At 35.8% G+C, this 15,012-nt stretch overlaps 2 long non-coding RNA genes across 2 annotated transcripts; one reads left to right on the forward strand and one right to left on the reverse strand.

Annotated features, from left to right (window-relative positions):
• Positions 1 to 815: 815 nt before the first annotated feature.
• LOC120781668 lies at positions 816 to 5,051 on the forward strand. Its single transcript, XR_005706122.1, has 2 exons — positions 816 to 893; positions 1,241 to 5,051. It is a non-coding gene; the product is annotated as an uncharacterized LOC120781668 (long non-coding RNA).
• Positions 5,052 to 9,831: 4,780 nt separating this feature from the next.
• LOC120781637 lies at positions 9,832 to 10,851 on the reverse strand. The gene is made up of 3 exons (XR_005706112.1): positions 10,299 to 10,851; positions 10,143 to 10,212; positions 9,832 to 10,064 (listed from the first exon to the last, which is right to left on the reverse strand). It is a non-coding gene; the product is annotated as an uncharacterized LOC120781637 (long non-coding RNA).
• Between the last annotated feature and the right edge of the window lie 4,161 nt (positions 10,852 to 15,012).

Below are 15,012 nucleotides of genomic sequence, written 5' to 3' on the forward strand. Positions count from 1 at the left end.
GAAAATACCAACATACGTCTGTAATTGCAATGCATACTTTTGAGCATAATTTTCATTGAATGTTCAGCTCTGTTCACGCGCCACTGTTAAAATTTCTCCTTTAGAGCTAGCTGTGGGGAAACACGCTCATCGCATTTGTTAGCTTTTGATAGTTCACACGCTTGTCCGTAGTTGGACCTTCTCTATAGTTTACGTTCTCTGTATATAGTACTCTTACGCTAAGTTATATTTGTGCGATGAGTATTAGGCTAACTTCGAAAACGTACTACTGCAAAGTTTTAATGCGGTTTTACTACAGTATTTATACATCATCTGCATGCATCGTCAAATAACATCGTATTACTATGCATTGTATATTTTGACGTTTTACAACACTTTTACTGCAAAGTTTATTTTCGCAAACAGCTGTTTTAGAAATTTAAATTCAACGAGCGTAAAAATATCACAATGGATAAAAATAAAGTCAAGAGTGCAATTATAAACGTTGTTTTGCGTTTCTCTGAAAATAAATGCACAAATAACATTCAAATTTTTCGTAAAATATTTAAATCAAAATATAAAAAGTGTGCATTTTAAATAATTTCAAATATAATAATGTCAAAAAGCACATTGGAAGAAAAGGTGCCTAAAAATTCGGGGTTCTGGAAAACTATTGCGTTCAAACTTTGAAAAGCATCAAGTGTCTTAGTGATGCACGATTTTATGTATCACTGCGCATCGACTACCGAGTTAATGCGTTTCAAAATATGTTGTAATGTAATAAATACTGCGGATGCTTTATCGAACTTCGAACTTTGTTCGTATGCAAAGCAATTGACGTTTTCGAAGTCAGCCTTACTTTCAGATCTCAGTTGCATAACAAAAAACTTACTCCTCAAATCTTTTCGCGAAAGGTATTAAAATATATATTTTTTTGATATAAAATATTTAAAAAAATATTTGCCAAATTTCTCATATATTTGCAAGTGAAATACCTTTAATACACTTTTGTATCGTAATGAACCCTGCAAGACGGGTATCTGTTATCAAACGTGAAAACGAGTTTTTATTGTTCACTTTTGCATACGTTAAACTATTTGTTTATTTTGTTTAGAGAGTGGGAAAAAAGATGTTTTCGCTCTAACCAATTGCAAATATGGCATGTTGTCTTGTTCTAAGTTACCCTTATATGTGTACTTTGTTTATTATGTTTTGGTTAACAGAATGACATGTGTACATTTGTTACCAAATCTCTTTTCAGTCTGTTCAGGGTGACAAATACTTTATAGCAGGACTTAGAAGCATAGCAGCAAAGAATACTCAATACTCCAGAGGATGTAAAAACATAATGGAAGCATACGTATACCATAGTACGTACAATGCAACACGACGCGCAAGACCAGTTCCTATAGTACTCATCAAGGATTCATCAACCTACAAGGAATATGTTCAACAAGCAACAATAAACAACGGCAAGCAAGGTCAACAACTCCAACAGCAAGAACAACGATTCAATATTTTCCGAAATCCCTTAAACCATTTTAGGAAACGAAATCGAGAAGATTAATTTTATCCAGCAACGATTGAAAGACAGGAAACTGAACTAAATCACCAGACACAAGTGCAATAATGATTCCCTCTACAATGAACCATTAACTAATGAACACAGCCGTCAGGAACCGGATGGCAATCCAGTATATTTATTAATAGAGACAGGGTTTAAAGAAAATTATGTAAGTACTAAGTATCCATATGCTAAGAAAATTAAATTATCCAAACAATTAAACACAAAAACTTTGCATGGGAATGCAATAATTACCCTTAAAAAAGAGATCAATTAATTAGGGTTTGATATGGATATCTTGGAGCTAGATAAACTCTAGGATTATAATTTCATAATAGGCATTTAAGGATTAAACTAAATGTAAGCAGATATCAACATTTTCGACTACTCCATTAGCTTCTTCCAAATAAAACCTAATCTACACTGTAAGAAAACAAGAATATGAAGATATTAAAACTCTAATGCAAAATAATCATAATAATGAACTATTACCATATGTTACAACCATAGAAACAAAAATTAGGACCGAAACAAAGGAACCGGTATGGGTAAGACAATATCCCTATCCACAGACTGAGAGAGGATTCGTAGAAGAGGGAATTAATAAATAATAAAAAATAAAATAATACTAGCAAAAGCCCATATAATTCCCCTATTTGGACAGTCTCAAAGAAAGGAACCGATGAGGCAAAAAAATCAAAAAGAAAAATTCAGAAACTGAATAAAGTCACCGAAAACTAGATAATAAAAGAGAATTCCACAAAATACTAGAAGAAGTTCTCACTTATGTTTACTCATTTTTAACTCAACTCATGAGTGACAATGAGTCAATATTTAAAAGCATAGCGTCAAAAGCACTGTACGAAAAACTACATATGTATATAGCATACAGAGAAATGTAGTAGATCAACTTTTTGTGAAAAAGTATTTGTAACGGAAAACATTAATGAAAACTTTCAAGAACCACCTCAGAGGTTGCAATGTAGGCGCGCTATCGATCTTTTTTGGGTGTTCGGTTCCCCAGGAGGCCTATTTTCACCCTTTTTATATATACAGTTTTAAATCAATCTACTTATTATAAAAAATATGACTAGACAAAAATAAATATATAAAATCAGGTACAATTCATGAATATTAATTACATTAAAAATATAACATTAACAATATATGTCAAAACAATCAACTGGAAACTCTTTAAACAAAAGCCAAAATAAATATAAAAAAAATCAGATTCCATTGTATGTATACATTAACAATACAAGTCAAAACAATCAACTTGTAATTATTAAGCAGAAACTAAAATAAATATAAAAAATCAGGTACAATTCAGGAACAACAACAGTTATATTCAAAACAATCTACTAAGTAATAAATAATATTTACAAAATATTCTAAATCACCCACAGCGAAATACTTATTAAAAACCCTATCAAAGGAATAGTGGTGGAAAGAAGGGTCCTATATCCTATCTACGTCCACATTTACCTCGATTTGTATATTTTGAAATGAGGTAGAATTGGAATTTGAAAAGTTTGCCAAGAGGTATTTTGAACCAAAGCGTCGTTGCAGGCGCTTTTGAGGGAGCTATTAGAAAATGACTCACACTGGTCAACTGGCAAGAGTTCTACACAACGAATATATCCTATACCCCAGGCTTGTCTGAAAAGAGATGAGAAACGCTGCGGAGTTATTATCACATCTCACTGGGCGCCCATTTACAACTACTTTATTTTTTTTTTATTTTCTAAGCAGTTTCGTGTACTTTTTAAAATGTGAGGAGAATCAAAGAAGTAAATGACTTCCGAGTCATTCACTTCGAAATAGGGCCTTTCTTTACATACTCCTTATAACCTAGCAAAATTAACAAAATTTGACCATTGGTTGCTAACTATTTGGCAGGGACGCAATCCAATACCCTGGAGTTGACCTATGGCTTCGAATATATTTTTTTTCATAATATCTCCTTTGCAAGCTTTGTGCACAAAAAAATATGCTAAAGGTGGGTCCAAGTTTCTCCACCAATACCTTGAACGAAAAGTGTTAAAACACTAGAAGCTCCTCGAGAGGTACGATTTTCATCACCGTAATCCTCCAACCCAATAATCCAGTCCCTATTTCTCTCATACTGAAGGTGAATTTTCAGAGACATTTCGTCACAGCATATCGAAACATATCTCTGTGCGTCAGTGAAACCACGGCTTCTCAATTCCAGGGCTTTAATGCTGCTAAAATTGCAGCCAGCGATACGTGGCCAACCCTGAACAAATTCTTCGAGGGTCACTTGCGATGGCCAATTAAAAATGGGCTGTAAATACCTGAACGCAATAGGTGATAAAAATTTTACATCCAGAGCTAATGTTTTTAATTCCCTATCATATCTATAACGCTTCGAAGTACGGGGTGCATTTTTTAAACAATTTCTCACACATATCGCAAGATGTGAAGGAAGTTTGCCGCATAGCTCTGAAATTTATCTATTTTCTTCCTGCCCTACTATAGACAAATTTTTATTATTTTCTAAAATTTCTATTTTATTCTCTAAAGCTCTCACCTTATTGCGTAAAAATTTTATTTCCTGCGATTTTTTGTCTAACTTCTCCCGATACATTCTTTTTCTAGGTGTCCCTTCTGTTAAATATTCATCTGCTTGCGTTTGCCTACTATTTGCCCAAGTGTTAACTATTTGAGAGTTACCTAAAGAGGAAGAATATGTATGATCTTCATTATATAGGGGTTGAAGGGATTTACCCAAAGTCTCAACTTCAAACATATTAGTGTTTGAAGTCGAGACAGTTCTAATTGGAGAAGAGCTAAGATGCATCGGGTTAAAATCTGCACTACCTAATTCTATAATGTCTTGTTCGTGTTGGTCAAATACACTACCTACTTGTCCACTACAACCTATTGCCTTATCTACTCTAGCTGATCTGGAGATAAGCCGTCCCTTCCTCATCTTTAAAGAGAAATGTCTTTGGCACGCAAATAAATATTTAGCCGTCGGATTTGTTACGTCCAACAGCTTGATCCATTCGTGCCGCCTAGTTGAAATTAAACAAAAAATACGTACATTAACTAAACTAGTAAACTAACAATTTAAAAATAAACAGTTGCATCAAAAATATCACAACGACAATACAATATTAGAAACAAAACTATTAATTTAATCTTTGATTTATATGATTTATGCTTTTGAATGAACTATATGAAAGAATTATAATAACTATTATAATTTAAAGAGTCGGTTAAACATCTGCATACAGTTTCTAATAGTTTGGCGGGGTACTAGTTATGACGTATATATATAGTTACAATAAAATAGTAGTAGTATTTATACACGCATGTTTGTAAAATAAATATGAATTCATTATAACGTTGAGAACAAATAAATTGGTTGTCTCTATTTCTATTACGTTTATATTTATCATATATACATATGTATGTAAAGCAAGTGGCTTCATATTGTTCGAGATCGAAAAAATAAAAACACGCGGGTTAATATAAACAAATACATGAATTGTTTACTATTTTATTGTCAAATAAGCGTAAGCCAAATAATTAGTTCACTTTGTTGAATACACTTTGACATACTACACTATAAACAAATACTATCGAATTAATTTTTTAACATTTAACAACACGATTTTAAAACTTCACTTTTTTTATAAAACCACGATTTAGGACGACCCTATTCACTTCTTGTTCACTAATTTGCACTAACTTTACATATTTATTTACTTACGATAATATTATGTACATATTTATATACATACGATAATATTATGTACTTAATTATATTATTTTTCTTTCTGCAAGGCATCCTATACAAAATCAAACAACAAATATTAACAAATTTAATTAATTAACGTTACTATACTTACATACATACGCTGAATATCTCTTTGATCGATGATTTAATTTTCACTAAAAACAAATTTAAAATCACTATTTACATTTTCCTGAGCTTCTTAAGCTTAAAAAAATGTCCGTTGAAATGATTTGACACATTACACGGCTGCACGAAATACATAGTTTTTACACAAATATTATATGAACATTTTTTTATAAAATTGGAAACATTTAATAATATATTGATAAAATAATTAATATTTTGGACAAAACTGATTAAATTTAATATTTAGGAATTTAAATAATCGAAAAATATTTGAATATTTTATAAAAATATTGTTAAAGTTATAAATTTTAAAACCTCACACGGCAACACACTATAGCAGATTTGAGGCAATTGAACGTTTTAGTAGTAGAATATTTGGGGGCAACCCGTACCAAGTGACTAATTAGTAGCAGAATATTTGGGGGCAACCCGAACCAAGTGCCTAATTTGTAGTAGAATATTTAGGGGCAACCCGTACCAAATGACTAATTTGTAGTAGATTTTTGCGTATGTGTTAGTGAAAAATGAAGGATTGGTTACTTGTAGGTTTATGCAATGACCATAACTGAACCCAGTCATTCGACATCAAACGCTCAAGTCGAGCAGTTGAATTCTACAATTTTAGAAATCACGGATGAAGAAATATTCAAATATTCAGTAAAAGAATTTAAGCATGTGGACATATTTTTTGAATGAAATAAATTTAGTGAAATCAAGGACATATTAAAAGAAAAACAAGAACGCATTTTAGCATACCACAATAAAAAACTACAAAATGAAATGTACACTCCAGGTGAAGAAGTATGCGAGAAACAAAATCGTCGCAAAAAATTTACATGCCGCTACATTAAACAGACAACCAAGGAGAATTGTGAGGACACAATTTTAACAACGAAGGGGAGAATTGTACATAAAGATAATCTACGAAGCAATGTACACTAGAGTGATTAAAAAAAAAAAAAATTTTTGAATCACTCTAATGTACACCCAGACAATCCTGATACTAAACCTAATGTTCGTAATGACAGCTCAGATAATAATAGCGAGCCTGCATGACAAGAAATACTTACTGACAAAAATAGATCCGAAATACGTATACCGAAAAGGAGAGTACCTGTTTCACATGACTAACCTAACAACAATACGAAATACAAGAAACTTTAGAAACACAAATTCATCAAGACGTAACTGACGAAACATTACTAAACCGCATAAAGTTCCTTAGAAATCAGTTGCTAAACAACGACCGCCGTAGAAGGTCAATAGATATTTTAGCCTCAGTATTAAAATTATTACTGGAGTACCGATCATGATGATCTAATTGAAATTAAAATAACTTTAAACTATTTAATAAAAAATATTAATTTACAAAGATTTAATATTAAAGCATTAAAACATCAGACATTGATCCAAGAAATTCATGAGGAACTATTAGATTTGACCACTATAATAAACTTTGCTAACAACGGAGATTTTTACTCTGTTGCAATTAATATAGAAGAAAGAAAAATAATAATTAAAACTGAACAAAATGTACCAGTTATAAATATCCTACAACATGCAAAAATTCATATACTAAGATTACCCGATACCTTTATAGTTTATAGTAGTATACAAAAATCCAATAATAAATACTATAAAATTTCTCAAACATTTAAAATCACTCCACTAATGTCTAAACAAGGAAAACTTCAATTATATGAAGTAAATAAAAGATGTAAAAATACTTATACCCCAGTATCATACTGTAACAATAATTTGCAAATATATATGTAAACAAAAGGATAAAGACAATTGAACTATCCCTATATTTTAAACCAAGCTCATTGTAACATAATCCAGGAAAAGAATTACCCCGTAATAGATTTAAGTCATGGGAATATTGTAATTGATGGAAAACACAAAGTCAATAACAAAACTATGAAAGGAACTAACTTAGTACAGTTCAACATTTCAGTAGAGATTCAGAATACTATCATAATCAGGATCAAAGAATTTATTGAATTACAAGGATATGAAAAATTGCATGTATTAGAAATACCCAGTCCCAATCCAAATATCAATTTGATAATGTTCAAAAATTAAATAAATTTATAATCGCTTTCGAAGAACATCCAATTAGAACATAATAATAATAATTACACTGGTAAACACTGTTTTTGTCACATGAACTTTGTTATGATTTTTATTTATGTTGGTGTACCCTCATTAATAATATATATATTCTTGTGACCGCTACATATTCATTTCTGACCTCAAATACGTTTCTTTGTTTACATAACTGCATTTTGTCGACTGTGTAACTATTGTGTTAGCCAAATTACATTTTAGTTATATCGTAAATATGCCACGAAAGTGTTTGAAGAACCCGGACAATTTTTGTTATGTGTGTGGAGAATTAACTTTTACATCTCAGCGTTGAAATTTCACATCACTAATTGAACAGTGCTATTTAGACTATTTTGGTTTTCCTGTGAGGAATCAAGACAAATCCTGGATTCCACATAAATGTTGTGTAACATGTGAGGCTCCTTTTAGGTTGGGCTAAACAAGAACCTAGACATTTGTCATTTGCTATACCAATGATTTGGACGGAACCAATGGATCATGTAAGTGATTGTTATTTTTGTTTGAATCAAACAAAAGGTATTACTACCAAATCCAAACACACTATCCAGTATCCAAACTTGTCTTCGGCCAAGAGACCCATCCTACATAGTGCCGAACTGCCTGTGCCGATGCCTCCAAATCGATCAAAAAGTGAGAATTCTAGTCCGGAATTTGTTCTCAGTCAGCATAATAAGGTATCTGAAGATAGTGACTCAAGTTATGAACCGTCAACTTCAAAAGAACCGCACTTATTGACACAACGTGACTTAAACGATTTAGTACGTGATTTAAATCTGTCTAAAAACAGGCTGAGCTTTTGGGGTCTAGATTAAACGACTGGAATTCACTTTCTCGTGGTACAAAGATTTCTTATTTTCGACGTCGTGACGATGAAATAAAACCTTACTTTTCTGAAGGAGGTGATTTAGTCTATTGTAATAATGTTCCTGTTGTGATGAATTTATTAAATTTGGAATATGATCCAAGTCACTGGCGACTGTTTATTGACTCTTTAACAACTAGTTTGAAAGCAGTGTTACTGCATAACGGAAATAAACTTCCTTCAGTGCCGATTGCTCATGGTTCTAATATGAAAGAGACTTACGAAAATATGAGATTTATATTTAAAAAAATTGAATACAGTAAACATGCTTGGAAAATTTGTGGTGATTTTAAAGTCATTGCACTTTTACTTGGACTACAGCTTGGTTATACGAAATTTTGGTGTTTTATTTGTGAATGGGACAGAGAGACAGAAAAAGTCACTATACAAAGAAAGTGTGGCTCAAGCGTGAATCACTAACTCCAGGCCATAAAAATGTTAAAAATGATCCTCTAGTGAACTCTGATGACATACTTTTACCACCGTTGCACATAAAGCTTGGCCTGATAAAAAATTTTGTAAAAGCTATGCCTAAAAATGGAGATGGATTTTTATTTCTAAAAGAGATATTTGCTAAACTCAGCGAGGCGAAAATCAAAGAGGGAATATTTGTAGGCCCACAAATACGGCAGTTGACGAAGGATAAGAGCTTTGAAGAAAATCTGAATGATCAGGAAAAACTCGCCTGAAAATGTTTTGTGAATGTTGTTCAAAATTTTCTCGGTAACCATAAAGCGGAAAATTACAAAGGTTTAATAAATGAACTTATGATATCATTTAAAGCTTTGGGGTGTAATATGTCCTTGAAAATGCATATGCTGGACTCTCATCTGGATTTCTTTCCGGCAAATTTGGATGCTATGAGTGACGAACCAGGTGAGAGGTTCCATCAAGACATCTCCTTAATGGAGGAGCGTTATCAAGGGAAATTGAATCCAGGAATGCTAGCAGACTATTATTGGAGACTTAAAAGGGACCTACCGAAAACCAAATATTCAAGAAAATCATAAGTATCTATTAGATATTAGGAAATAATTCTGTAAGTGTGGCTGAATTTTGTACTTCCTACGAAAATATAAATATGTTTTGATGTCACAAGAAAACATGATGTGTACATTTTTTTTTCATTAATAAATTATTATTTGGTGGCCCTAGTATATTCAATATTTGATATAAATTTTCATGTGACAAAAAAAAAGTTACACATTTGTTGACTAGTGTTATCTGAACAAGTATATATAATATGTATTTTACAAACTCTATATGTAGATCACATATTAAAGAATGAAATACATAAACTACAATCAAGCCCTTACTAATGCCGGTATGCGACATCTTATCAATCAAGAGAGTAAGCTGTAGATCCATGTACAACCAAGTACAGTTAACACAAAACCACAGCATTCCAAAGTCTTTATCAATACACATGGCAACAAAACACTACAGCCAATCACTCATCGACAACACATTACGAGGAATGCTATATAAAGAAACACAACTCTCTTTGTTCATTGTTAAATATAATGATCACATGTGTATACTTAATATTAATAAATAAAGAAACAGTCTTTCATTGGACTTTATTAAATGCAGTTGGAATAGCGCCTCAAAACCTTTATCACACAATCATCGGGTAACTGTATTAAAGAAAAAAATAATTTATTAGTAAAATTCGTTAGTTGGTGACCAGCACAGTTGTTTCCAACCCGACTCACTGTTTCATCTCGATGTCATAGGTGATAAAGCAAAGAAATGATTAAGCGTATAACCACCAAACAGCTGCAACTATAAAAAATTAATCTCGTAATTTTAATAAGATTCTTTTGTCTAACTTTATTATTATACTAATGTGTGTACTAAGCGTCACAAACCTTAAACAGATAACTTGTGATATCCGGCCAGCAATGTCCAGTCGTTTTTAGTAAACTTTCTTCAATCATTTTTTTCGGTTCTTCAGGAGATTCGTGAGAATTTTGGTGTTCATTACCACACCATTCTCCATTAAATTGGAATCTTAAAACAGCGAGCTTAGCTGTGAGGCTTCATCATCCACCGTAAGGTCCTGTAAAAGTTTTGTTGTGCGACACCAATAATAGAAGTGTTTATTAAGCCAAGCATGCCAAACAAAATTATATTTTATAGAACGGCTAAAAAATTAATCACGACCCAAAAGGCCAATCGAAATCAATTTCTGTATAGAACACTTGTGTATTTTCAAAGACATCTTCATAAAAATTTAGCACGGATTATATTCGCAGGCAACGGTGCAATCTCCGAAGAAATTATCAATGCACACATTTACGATTCTTTCTCGAGTTGTTAATCTGCATTGAAGAAAGTTTTAGTTAAAAAATTCGCCTTACTTGTTGAAACGCCAAAATTAAGCAAAAAAATTGCGCATTTCCCAGCTTCTGTTATTAATTCTTCTTCTTGAAAAATTGTGTATCGCCTTTTCTCTTCTAACATGCTAATATTTCGATGAGCTTAAAAGTCGATAGGATTTATCTTTCTTACTTACGCTTTCTCCCATTCAATTAAAAACTGAAAAAAATGTAACAGTGTTGATGAACAGCTGGAAATGTTTCAATGTGTTTGTGGAATGTTTTACCTCCGTCTTGCTGGGAAGTTTTGTTCCGATAACGTCATTTGCTCCCAATTTATAAAATGTACCTATAGGAAATGAATTATATGGGGTTAAGAAATGAGATATAATAATTCGCACCTAAATATAAGCGACCATTTGTTCAAATTTGCCAAAAGAATTCCTATTTAGCAAGTTTGGTCATATATGGTTTATGAGATAAATTAATTAAACTTATCACATTTATTCTAATTTGGATCTTAGCTATAACACTTTATAAGTTTTCGATTAAAGCATTTTGTGAGCGTGGCAATGCTAACCTCGTTGGGGTGTCAAGGAACAGGTGTAATAAGTTTCATTGTGTTGTTTTTAGTTGTTTATTATACTCCGCTAATACGCTACTACAGCGTATGCTCAGGATGGCGAAAAAAATTGAAATCCGGATGTCTATCAGTCCGTCTGTCTGTGCTAGCTGTAACTTGAGTAAAAATTGAGATATCGTATCATACCCTTGGCAGAATTGTGCGCTGGGTTTAGGACGGGTCACGTAAAAAATGCCCCTAATAAAAAAGTACAAATAACCTCGGATAAGATACCCCCCTTTTGATGACGACCATGGCAAAAGCATTAGGGATAAAGATTTAAGGGCCAGCATCTGGAATGTCCGGTCCCTTAATGGGAGGTGCCGCTGCCCAGCTGGTTGATGTTCTCGTTAGAGTAAAGGCTGGCATCCCCGCCGTCCACGAAATGTGATGGACATGACAAGGACTGAGGCGAGTAGGTCCTTATGGCATTTACTACAGTGACCATATGAAGGGGCGCAAATTCGGTGTGGGAGAGACACTCCGTTGCCGAGTACTGTCATTCGTCCCGTTGGATGAAGGTCTAGCCACAATCCGCGTCAAAGCGAAGTTCTTCAACATATTGCTGATTGGCGCCCACGCCACAACGGAAAAGAAGGAAGATGTGTCTGTGTGAGATGCTTATATGAACCTTTTGAACCGTGCAGCAAAAAACGCAAGTCAACAAATACAAGAAAAGCTCGACGTCGACAAGCTGCAATCACAACAGACCGCCGAATGATTTTCGACTCGACTTGCACTCCTACTCTCTGAGAGCACTTGTCAACAACTCGGTATAAGGGAACTGTGAGACGGCATTTCAAGCTGCAACCGAAACCATTGGTTTTCGGAAAATGCAAAAGAAAAGCTTGTACCATGAGGACGATTTTTTATTCGACTTATACTCGTCAGCAACACGATATAAGGGAACTATGGGACGGCATTTCAAGCTCGTTACGTGCAGCTGCAAACGAAACTATAGACTGCCTACCTCGCAATCGACCACAATACATGCGGGATGGGATACCAAGAGTTGAATAGGGTTGTTTTTTTTTTTTAGCTTTGGTGAAAAGCCCTGCGGAACTACCGATTAAGTATTACATCGCCGAGCAAGCTGAGCCTATTGACTATAACGTCTCAGGGATTTTCGAACTGGTTTTGTCTGTTTGCCTCGCTATATCGTAGTCTTTCTAGTCTTCGCTGCTCTTGAATAATCTTAGCGGCCCAGTGCTTAACATGGTTCCACACCTGCTTTGACCGCAGCATGTGTGGCACTATGTTATCTGGCATTATTCTTTCAGAAATTTCCGTTTCTAAAAATGTCCTATCCTCCTCATATTTTGGGCAATGAAAAAAGATATGTTCGGCATTTTCTTTTCCATAGCCACAAGATGAGCATATTTCTACCTCATCATGGCCATATTTGTGGAGGTATTCCCTAAAACAGCCATGACCACTTAATAGCTGCGTCAAGTAAAAATCAACGTCGCCATGCTTTCTGCTAACCCAGTTCTCCACATTTGCAATCAACCTCTGCGTTCATCGTCCTTTGGGCGCTGAGTCCCACATAGATTGCCATTCTTTCAGACTCTGCTGTCTTTCTTCCTCGCGCTCTTTAGCTGTTAGGGGCCCCCGCTACTTTTGCTTTTACTGTACACTCTCTCTAACTCACTAGCCATTATTTCAGGTGGCATTATGCCTGCAATCACTCCTGCGGCTTCGTGAGACACCGTACGGAGGGCGCTGGCAACTCTAAGCGCACTTAAAAGCCTTCTCTCCGCATACCGGCTCTGCGGACGAGTGACCAACCCTTTCCGGATTACTCGTGGGACCAAACATGAACGAAAACAATAATACAACAACAACAACAACATCAACTACAACAACCAAATTGACGACAACAGCAACGACTAAAGACATGAACTATCGGAATCCTATTACGGAATCCGAAGAAGACGAGCTACTTGCCTCCAGCCAGGAGACGAGTAAGAGTACTACCGGACATACCAACCAAAGTATACCGGTAGATACAGCAGTAAAAGCCCCTGATATAAGGGAGGAAGCGTCCACCTCCAAGGCTGCCATGAGCACCAACCAAAGTGCACTGGCGACTAAAGGAGAAAACAGAAAGAAGCGCAAGAAATCCCAGAATCAGCTGAGGAAAAACCGGTACCAGGGGGCAGTCTTCATACTAGGAAAGATAGCCAAAGACCAGGCAGCCGGTACCCCAGTTGATGAGGCCGAAACAAAGCACCTCAAATCTATCGTAGAGGAATATAAAGGCTACCTGAAAAGGAAGCAATCACAACCTCAAGAAGAGAGCATGCGAGAGAGCACTTCTCAGAAGAGAAATCGCTCCATCACAGAAGTACCCGGAACTCAGCCCAAAAAACCGAGGCGAAGCGAAGGTGAACACAGCAGCACAACAACGGCAAGACATTTCTGCGATGTTGCCAGAGATAGCCTGCAGGTGGCCATCTTAGACGGAAATTCCTCCTCTCCGAGCACAATACAAGAGAGATGGGTGGAGATCGACGTCAGATTGTCGAGTATGGTGCTAAGCTATGTACTCGACAATCCTGCGGGTCCTCACCCGGAGTTTGACTCTTCTGAGACCCTCAGGGGCTACAGGGTCATCAAGTGCGCGGACCAGGCCTCGCTGGATTTCCAGACGGGTAGTGTGGCTATAATTAGCAACGCCTTTGTAGGCATCCAATTGAGGCTTATACCCGCCAAGGACATTCCGAAGAGACCTCGTGCTCGCATTTGGTTACCCCCTCTAGAGGAGCCAGGCGAGAAACTCCTGCGGTGCATTAAGCTGCAGAACAAATCTATACCTAGTATAGATGAGTGGCAGCTAATCAAGGAGGAAAAACCGAATAAAGCAAGCAAGCCAATACTAGTGGCCATTTGTGATGAGTCCATTGAGGCTCTGAAGAAGACTGACTACAAAATCAGCTTCGGAATCCGCAAGGCCAGACTGAAAATCTTCCAAGGCGACAAAGCGGCTGACGAAGACGACACGGAAGAGGTCGATGACGCCAGCCAGTTGCTAAGGAATGTGGCCATCGAAGACACCCGAGATGCCCAATAGCATAAGATGCGTACAGATAAACCTGCAGCACTCGAAGAGTGCTACAGCGAATCTGACAACACTCGTGAACGAGAGGGGCATGGTGATACCATTAAAGGGCTAAACAGCAGCAACTATAACCTGTTTTACACACGGAACAGAGGTAAACCTAGGGCATGCATTCTTATCAATAAAAGTATAAATGCATTTCTTTGTACTAATTACAGCACAGCAAATATCAAAGTGGTAAAGGCGGAACAGAAGGAAAAGCCCTTCTTCTTGATCTCGGCCTACTTGGCCCATGACGAAGACTTACCACCGGCCCCGCTCGCCAGACTAGTAGAGGAGAACAGGAAAGATGATGTCCTAATAGGGTGTGGCGATAAGCCAACATTTATTTTCCCAAGCTCGGATAGGTTCCCGGGGTGGGAGGAAGTGCTTGACCTCACGCTATCAACAGACTCAGACTGTCTCGTTGTGGATAACTGGAGGGTATCCGATGAGCCTTCCATGTCGGATCACTCCTGGATACTCTCTTCAGCATCCGCGAGAAGTACAGTGCGCCTCTCACATACCGGAACCCTAGAAGA

The sequence above is a fragment of the Bactrocera tryoni genome, unplaced genomic scaffold (assembly GCF_016617805.1).
Source record: "Bactrocera tryoni isolate S06 unplaced genomic scaffold, CSIRO_BtryS06_freeze2 scaffold_7, whole genome shotgun sequence".
NCBI classification, from domain to species: Eukaryota; Metazoa; Arthropoda; class Insecta; order Diptera; family Tephritidae; genus Bactrocera; species Bactrocera tryoni.